The following is a 9,873-nucleotide window of genomic DNA, read 5'->3' as shown; positions in this document are numbered from 1 at the left end:
CTCAAGACACTGGCCTCGATAGGTCTTCGGAGGAGGAAGAAGTAACCAGGCCCCTGAAGACTGGGGAGGCAAGGGAGGAGGTTCATGCTGAACATACAGCCCGCAGAAATCTGAATCTAGCCTTGACCGACAGTTCGGCTGCTGTTGAAGGGATGGAGAGGAACAAAGCAATTGTCACTGTTGCTACGGCTGCCGTGGCAACCCCGCCGCCACCTCCAACATATGTCTCCTCGAGGGATGCAACAAGAAGGCAAAGAAGGCAGGGTCACCGGTGAAGCAAGGAAATGAGAATATGGCGTTATTGGTGGGCTCCTCCTCGGAGCACCGCCAGGCCCAATGAAAATCCTAAGCTGGAATTGTCGTGGGATAGGCAACCCTGTGACAGATCGAGAACTCCACGACCTCGTGGAGCTTAGTTCGCCTACTATCCTCTGTTTAGTTGAAACTCAGTTACAAAAAAGTCGTGTTGAAGGTCTTCGTTTTTTTAGGTTTTGATTTCAGTTTTGGTGTTGGCAGTAGTGGTCGAAGTGGAGGTATTTGTATCTTCTAGAAAAAATCGGTGGATGTTGCAATAAAAAACTTTTCGAAGTATCATGTGGATGCATGGGTGCTTGAAACAGGGAAGAAACAATGGTTCCTTTCATGTTTTTACGGGGAAGCAACTAGATCTCTCCGTTACAAAACTTGGAACACAATGAAAAGGTTGAGGGGGGAGAGCACTCTTCCATGGCTGTGCATTGGAGACTTCAACGAGATTTTGCGGCCCGAGGAGCAACTTGGCCCTAATGAGCGGGATAGCGCACAGATTGAAGCATTCAGAGAAGCAGTTGATGTATGTGGGCTCGCTGATTTGGGATACCGTGGTCTGGACTGGACTTGGGAGAAGAAAGTAGCAGGGGGACATTTCTGCAGGGTCCAGTTGGATAGAGCTCTGGGTTCGGCCGACTGGTCTACACTTTTCCCCTTCGCTACGGTGGAACATCTAACTGCGGCAAAATCCGACCACTGCCCTATACTTTTGGAAACGGATCTCATAGATACGAGTGTAAGAGCAAAGCAGAAGCGGTTTCGGTATGAGTGTATGTGGGAACGCGATCCAAGATTTGGTGACATGGTCGTGGAAGCTTGGAACTCTACTGGCAAGGCCCAAACTGTTGCGGCGCTGTCTGATAAATTGGCCACTATGGCCGGGAGATTGCAAAAGTGGGGACGAAATACTTTTGGGGCAGTCAGGTTGGAGCTGCGGTCGCTACGTCTGCACCTTGCGGAACTGCGCGCGCTACCTGACCATGTGAGTCCGTCACCGGAAGAGGAGCGGGTCGAAGCCCATATGGCTGAGCTGTGCTTATGAGAGGAAATTATGTGGCACCAACGGGCGCGCATACAGTGGCTTGCGGAGGGGGATAGCAACACCCAATTTTTCCACCAAAAGGCTAGTGCAAGAAAAGCAAGAAACTATATCATTGATTTATAACGAGCAGATGTCATAGTGTGTACGGGCCAACAAGAGAGGGCGAGCATGGCTACAAGCTTTTATGGTAACCTTTATGCCTCCGAAAATACAATTGGGATTGAGGAAGTTTTATCTCATATACCACCCAGGGTGGACGCTGCCATGAATAATATGCTTAATGCTCAATATACCAACAATGAAGTAAAAGCGACTTTATTCCAAATGTTTCCTACCAAGGCTCCGGGGCCCGATGGCTTTCCTGGACACTTTTTTCAGAGGCACTGGGAGTTGTGCGGTGATGAGTTAACTGATATGGTGTTTCGTGTTTTGAAGGGAGAGGATTCCCCGAGGAGATAAACCAAACGTCCATTGTTTTAATTCCCAAGATTGCAAGTTCAAAAAATTTAGGATAGTTTAGACCGATCAGTCTCTGTAGTGTGATCTACAAGATTGCATCCAAGGTTTTGGCTAATTGGATCAAGCTCATTCTCCCCGACATCCTCTCTGAGGAACAATCATCATTTGTACCGGGACATCTCATCACGGATAACTTCATCTCTACGTATGAATGTCTTCACTATATGAAAACAAGGAAGTTAAAGGGCAACAGATTTTGTGCTTTGAAGCTTGATATGATGAAAGCGTACAATAGAATCGAGTGGAACTATCTCGAACGGGTGCATTAGTCTGCGATTCACAGAGATTGTTATGAGAAGTGTTGCTTCAGTCTCTTTCTCTGTTGTCTTCAATGGTGCAAAGCAAGAGGAGTTCAACCCATCCCGAGGACTTGGACAAGGTGACCGAATATCTCCTTATCTCTTTTTACTCGCAACTGAGGGTCTCTCTTGTTTGCTGAAATCGGATGTTCCAAATGAAAGTGTGCGGGGTATCAAGGTGGCAGATGACGCTCCCGAGGTAAATCATTTACTATTTGCCGATGATAGCCTCTTATTTTTTAATGCTACATCTGAGATGGCGACTAGGGTGGTTTCTTTGCTGCAACGCTATTGTGATGCCTCTGGCCAACACATCAACAAGGAGAAGTCATCCATGTTTTTCAGCAAGGGCTGTACGGATTCGCTGAAACAAGAAGTCAAGCAGATCCTAGAGGTCCAAAATGAAAAACTCTCAGATAGATATCTCGGCCTTCCAACTGATGTGGGGAGAGCTAAGGAAGGATCTTTCAAATACCTAAAGGATCGAATCTGGAAGCATGTGCAAGGATGGATGGAGAAGGCCCTATCTGTCGGTGGCAAGGAAGTGCTAATTAAATCAGTTGCTCAAGCAATTCCTACATACTCCATGGCCTGTTTCAAATTGCCACAGGGCCTATGCCAGCATATCAATGGCTTGTTGAGGAAATTTTGGTGGGGATCAAAGAAAGGAGAGAGGAAGAATGCCTGGTGAGGGAGTCCTGGATTAGGGGGGTATCCAGACAGCCGAACTATATACTTTGGCCGGACTATTGGACCGTGAAAATACAAGACTCAAGACTTCGTCCCGTGTCCGGATGGGACTCTCCTTTGTGTGGAAGACAAGCTTGGCGATCCGGATATTATATTTCCTTCTTTGTAACCGACTCCATGTAAGCCCTAGCCCTCTCCGGTGTCTATATAAACCGTAGAGTTTAGTCCTTAGGGATAGAATCATAATCATCGTAGGCTAGCTTCTAGGGTTTAGCCTCTACGATCTCGTGGTAGATCAACTCTTGTAACACTCATATCATCAATATCAATCAAGCAGGAAGTAGGGTTTTACCTCCATCGAGAGGGCCCGAACCTGGGTAAACATTATGTCCCTTGCCTCCTGTTACCATTAGCCTTAGACGCACAGATCGGGACCCCCTACCCGAGATCCGCCGGTTTTGACACCGACATTGGTGCTTTCATTGAGAGTTCCTCTGTGCCGTCAGTGCAAGGCTCGATGGCTAATTCAATCATCAACAACAATCTGGTCCAGGGTGAGACTTTTCTCCCCGGACAGATCTTCGTGTTCGGCGGCTTCGTACTGCGGGCCAATTCGCTTGGGCATCTGGAGCATATCGACATCTACGCCCGTGGCCACCACGTGAGGTTCGGAAACTTGAACTACACGACCGATATCCGCAGAGACTTGATCCTTGATACGTCTCCAACGTATCTATAATTTTTGATTGCTCCATGCTACTTTACCTACTGTTTTAGGCAATATTGGGCTTTAATATCCACTTTTATATCATTTTTGGGACTAACCTATTAACCGGAGGCCCAGCCAGATTTGTTGTTTTATGCCTATTTTAGTGTTTCGAGGAAAAGGAATATCAGACGGAGTCAAAACAGAACGAAATCAACTGGAGAAGTTATTTTTGGAAGGAAAGATACCAGATGGACTTGGACCCCCCACGTCAGGAGCCAAGGGAGGTGCTCACGAGGGTGGGGGACGCCCCCCCTGGGCGCGCCCCCTGCCTCGTGGGACCCCCATAGCTCCACCGACGTACTTCCTGCACCCATATATACCTACGTACCCAAAAACTTCCAGAACAGAACCTAGATCGGGAGTTCCGCCGCTGCAAGCCTCCAGAGCCACCAAAAACCAATCAGGACCCTGTTCCGGCACCCTGCGGGAGGGGGATCCCATCACCGGTGGCCATCTTCATCATCCCGACGCTATCCATGACGAGGAGGGAGTAGTTCACCCTCGGGGCTGAGGGTATGTACCAGTAGCTACGTGTTTGATCTCTCTCTCTCGTGTTCTCTCTCGTGTTCCCTCTATGGCACGATCTTGATGTATCCCGAGCTTTGCTATTGTAGTTGGATCTTATGATGTTTCTCCCCATCTACTCTCTTGTGATGAATTGAGTTTCCCCTTTGAAGTTATCTTATCGGATTGAGTCTTTTATGAGAACACTTGATGTATGTCTTGCGATCCACTTGATGTATGTTTTGGTGATCAACTTGCGGGTTTCGTGACATTGGGAACCTATACATAGGGGTTGGCACACGTTCTTGACTCTTCGGTAGTAGCTTTGGGGCACTCTTTGAAGTACTTTTATGTTGGTTGGATGAATCTGAGATTGTGTGATGCATATCGTATAATCATGCCCATGGATACTTGAGGTGACAATGGAGTATCTAGGTGACATTAGGGTTTTGGTTGATTTGTGTCTTAAGGTGTTATTCTAGTATTAACTCTATGATGGATTGAGCGGAAAGAATAGCTTTATGTTATTTTACTACGAACTCTTGAATAGATAGAACAGAAAGGATAACTTTGAGGTGGTTTCGTACCCTACCATAATCTCTATGTTTGTTCTCCGCTATTAGTGGCTTTGGAGTGACTCTTCGTTGCATGTTGAGGGCTTGTTATATGATCTATCTATCTTATTATTGTTGAGAGAACTTGCACTAGTGAAAGTATGAACCCTAGGCCTTGTTTCCTATCATTGCCGTTTACGCTCACTTTTACCGCTCGCTACCTTGCTGTTTTTATTAATTCAGATTAAAAAAACCTATATCTACTATCTATTTTGCACTTGTATCTTCATCTCTTCGCCGAACTAGTGCACCTATACAATTTACCATTGTATTGGGTGTGTTGGGGACACAAGAGACTCTTTGTTATTTGGTTGCAGGGTTGTTTGAGAGAGACCATCTTCACCTTACGCCTCCTACGGATTGATAAACCTTAGGTCATCCACTTGAGGGAAATTTGCTACTGTCCTACAAACCTGTGCACTTGCAGGCCCAACAACGTCTACAAGAAGAAGGTTGTGTAGTAGACATCAAGCTCTTTTCTGGCGCCATTGCCGGGGAGGCTAGGTAAAGGGTAGTCACACTCCGTCACTAAGCTCTTTTCTGGCAAGGTGAGTGCTTGAAGGTATATCTTTAGATCTTGCAATCGAATCTTTTTGTTTCTTGTTTTAGCACTAGTTTATTTTATAAAAGAAAACTACAAAAAATGGAGTTAAGTTGGTCTCATACGCTTCACCTTTTTAATATCTTTCATGAGTATGATGGAAAGGAAAATTGTGCTGAAGTACTAGAAGAAGAATTACATAGAATTCTTGGCATAAAATATGTGAATGATGAGCATGATTGCAATATTGTTAGTATGAATTCCTTGAATATCCATGATGCTAATGATATGCAAAGCCACAAGCTAGGGGAAGCTATGTTTGATGGAGATGATATTTTTTGTCTACCAAGCTTTGATGAGAAAATTTACTATGATGAGAGCATGCCTCCTATCTATGATGATTATTGTGATGACACATATGCTTTAAAGAATAATGATAACCATTAAACGTGTCATCTTGATCTTAATTTTCAATCACATGATAGTTATTTTGTTGAGTTTGCTCCCACTACTATTCATGAGAAGAATTTTGCTTATGTGGAGAGTATTAAAAATTCTATGCTTGTAGATCATGAAAAGAATGCTTTAGGTGCTGGTTATGTTGTTGAATTCATTCATGATGCTACTGAAAATTATTATGAGAGAGGAACATATGCTTGTAGGAATTGCAATAATGTCAAGTTTCCTCTCTATGTGCTTAAAATCTTGAAGTTATGCTTGTTGTGCCATCCTATGCTAGTTGATTATTGTTCCCATAAGTTGTTTGCTCACAAAATCCCTATGCATAGGAAGTGGGTTAGACTTAAATGTGCTAGTCGTATGCTTCATGATGCTCCCGTTATGTTTCAATTCTTATCTTTTATGTGAGCATCATTGTCATCATCATGCCTAGCTAGAAAGGCATTAAAGAAAAGAGCTTGTTGGGAGACAACCCAATATTTACCCTTACTGTTTTTGTGTGTCCACATGATTTTGCTACTGTAGTAATCATGTTTTATAGCTTTTGTTTGAATAAAGTGCCAAGTAGAACCTTTGGGAAGACTTGGGTGAAGTTTATATGATCTTGCTGTAGAAAACAGAAACTTTAGCGCTCACGAGATTAGCTGTCATTGTTTACTGGAGAGTGCTTTTAGGTTGATTATTTTTGCATATGATTAATAGTCAAATTTCTCAGGTCCAGCAATTTATTTAATAATTTTTGGGGTTCCAGAAGTATACGTTTGATACAGATTACTACAGACTGTTCTGTTTTGGACAGATTCTGTTTTCATTGTGTTGTTTGCTTATTTTGATGCATCTATGGCTAGTATTAATTGGAATGAACCATAGAGATGTTAGAATACACTATATTATTACACCAATATGAATTTAGAATGAGTTCATTACAGTACCTAAGTGGTGGTTTTATTATACTAACGGAGCTTACGAGGTTTGTTTTGAGTTTTGTGTGGTTGAAGTTTTCAAGTTTTGGGTAAGGATTCGATGGACTATGGAATAAGGAGTGGCAAGACCCTAAGCTTGGGGATTACCAAGGCACCCCAAGGTAATATTCAAGGACAACCAAGAGCCTAAGCTTGGGGATGCCCCGGAAGGCTTCCCCTCTTTCGTCTTCGTTCATCGGTAACTTTACTTGGAGCTATATTTTTATTCGCCACATGATATGTGTTTTGCTTGGAGCGTCATTTTATTTTGTTAGTTTTTGCTTGCTGTTAGTTAGAATAAATGTTTTGCACCTTTAGTTTCAATAAAAAAGTCAAGGATAGCATTTGCCATGCTTATTTTGCTAGTATACATGTTGCTGTTTGAAAACAGAAAGTTTACCGCTGTTGCAAAAATTCCCTAGAAAATTCAGAGAATGGTATAACGTTGAATATTTTTTCATATTAAGACCTGATAAATTTATTACAGTGGGAATTTTAGTTTATAATTTTTGGAGTCAGGGAAGTATTGATACTCTTGCATTCTTTACAGACTATACTGTTTTGGCAGATTGCTGTTATGGTTGCATTGTTTGCATATGTTTGCTTGTTTAATGATTCTATTTGAGAATAGGAGTATTAAATATTCAGAGGCATTTAGTATTCAATGTTTAATAATAATTTTAGTGATTTGTTACAGTAGAAGATGATAAGGTTTTGCATTGGTTTATACTAACCTACCTCACGAGTTCTTGTTGAGTTTGTTGTGAATGAAGCTTTTGATAAGAAATAGAAAAACCATGATATGAGAGGAATTAAGGAGACACAAAAGCTCAAGCTTGGGGATGCCCAAGGCACCCCAAGATAATATTTCAAGAAGTCTCAATCATCTAAGCTTGGGAATGCCCCGGTAGGCATCCCATCTTTCTTCTTCAACAACTATCGGTTAGTATCGGTTGAGCCTAAGTTTTTGCTTATTCACATGAGTTGTGCTATCCTTGCAATGTAGTTTTCTTTAGCTTTGCTTGCTGTTTGAATAAGTATCAAGATCTGAAATTCTTTAATGAGAGAGAGCCTTACACCAATTGGAATTTGCTAGAATACTCTATGTGCTTCACTTATATCTTTTGAGCTTGATAGTTTTTGCTCTAGTACTTCACTTAGATCTTTTAGAGCACGGTGGTGGATTTGTTTTAAAGAAACTATTTTGATCTCTCATGCTTCACATAGATTATGTTGAGAGTCGTTAATATCATGGTAATTTAGTTAATGTTAATATACTTGGTATTCAAGATATGTGAAACTTTCTTTTGAGTGAATTGAATACTAAGATAAGTTTGATGCTTGATAATTGTTTTGAGATATGGAGGTGATAATATCAAAGTCCTGCTAGTTGGGTGATTATGAATTTGAGAAATACTTGTGTTGAAGTCTGCAAGTCCCGTAGCATGCACGTATGGTTAAAGTTGTGTAACAAATTTGAAACATGATACCTGGCTTGTGCATCCTTATGAGTGGCGGTCGGGGACGAGCGATGGTCTTTTCCTACCAATCTATCCCCCTAGGAGCATGAGCCTAGTACTTGAATTTTTTATGACTTCTAAATTTTTGCAATAAGTATATGAGTTCTTTTGACTAATGTTGAGTCCATGGATTATACGCACTCTCACCTTTCCACCCTTGCTAGCCTCTTCGGTACCGTGCATTGCCCTTTCTCACCTTGAGAGTTGGCGCAAACTTCGCCGGTGCATCCAAACCCTGTGATACGATACGCTCTATCACACATAAACCTCCTTATATCTTCCTCAAAACAGCCACCATACCTACCTATTATGGCATTTCCATAGCCATTCCGAGATATATTGCCATGCAACTTCCATCATCATCATCATGACATACATTACTTTTGTCATATTGCCATTGCATGATCATGTAGTTGACATCGTATTTGTGGCAAAGCCACCATGCATTATTTTTCATACATGTCACTCTTGATTCATTGCACCATCCCGGTACACCACCGGAGGCATTCATATAGAGTCATATCTTGTTCTAAGTTTCGAGTTGTAATCCTTGTGTTGTAATCAATAGAAGTGTGATGATCATCATTATTAGAGCATTGCCCAATTAAAAAAAATAAAAAAACAGAAAAAGAGAAAGGCTAAAAATAAAAAAAGAAAGGCAAAAAAAGGGCAATGCTACTATCTCCTTTTCCACACTTGTGCTTCAAAGTAGCACCTTGTTCTTCATGTAGTGAGTCTCATATATTATGCTTCAAAGTAGCACCTTGTTCTTCATGTAGTGAGTCTCATAAGTTGTCCTTTTTATATTAGTGGGAATTTTTCATTATAGAACTTGGCTTGTATATTCCTACGATGGGCTTCCTCAAATGCCCTAGGTCTTCATGAGCAAGCAAGTTGGATGCACACCCACTAGTTTTATTTTGTTGAGCATCCATAGCTCTAGTGCATCCGTTGCATGGCAATCCCTACTCCTCATGTTGACATCAATTGATGGGCATCGCCATAGCCCGTTGATTATCCTCGTCAATATGAGACTTTCTTCTTTTTTGTCTTCTCCACATAATCCCCATCATCATATTCTATTCCACCCATAGTGCTATATCCATGGCTCGCGCTCATGTATTGCGTGAAGGTTGAAAAAGTTTGAGATTATTTAAGTATGAAACAATTGCTTGGCTTGTCATCAGGGGTATAGAAGTTGGGAACATCTTTGTGTGACGAAAATGAAGCATAGCCTAACTATATGATTTCGTACGGATGAACTTTCTTTTGCCATGTTATTTTGAGAAGACATGATTGCTTTGATTAGTATGCTTGAAGTATTATTATTTTTGTGTCAATATGAACTTTTGTCTTGAATCTTTTGGATCTGAATATTCATATCACAATTAAGAAGATTTACATTGAAATTATGCCAAAGTATCACTCCGCATCAAAAATTCTTTTTTATCATTTACCTACTCGAGGACGAGCAGGAATTAAGCTTGGGGATGCTTGATACGTCTCCAACGTATCTATAATTTTTGATTGCTCCATGCTACTTTACCTACTGTTTTAGGCAATATTGGGCTTTAATATCCACTTTTATATTATTTTTGGGACTAACCTATTAACCGAAGGCCCAGCCCAGATTTGCTGTTTTATG

Source organism: Triticum aestivum, chromosome 1B (assembly GCF_018294505.1).
Source record: "Triticum aestivum cultivar Chinese Spring chromosome 1B, IWGSC CS RefSeq v2.1, whole genome shotgun sequence".
Lineage (NCBI taxonomy): Eukaryota > Viridiplantae > Streptophyta > Magnoliopsida > Poales > Poaceae > Triticum > Triticum aestivum.
This window is presented reverse-complemented; position numbering follows the sequence as displayed.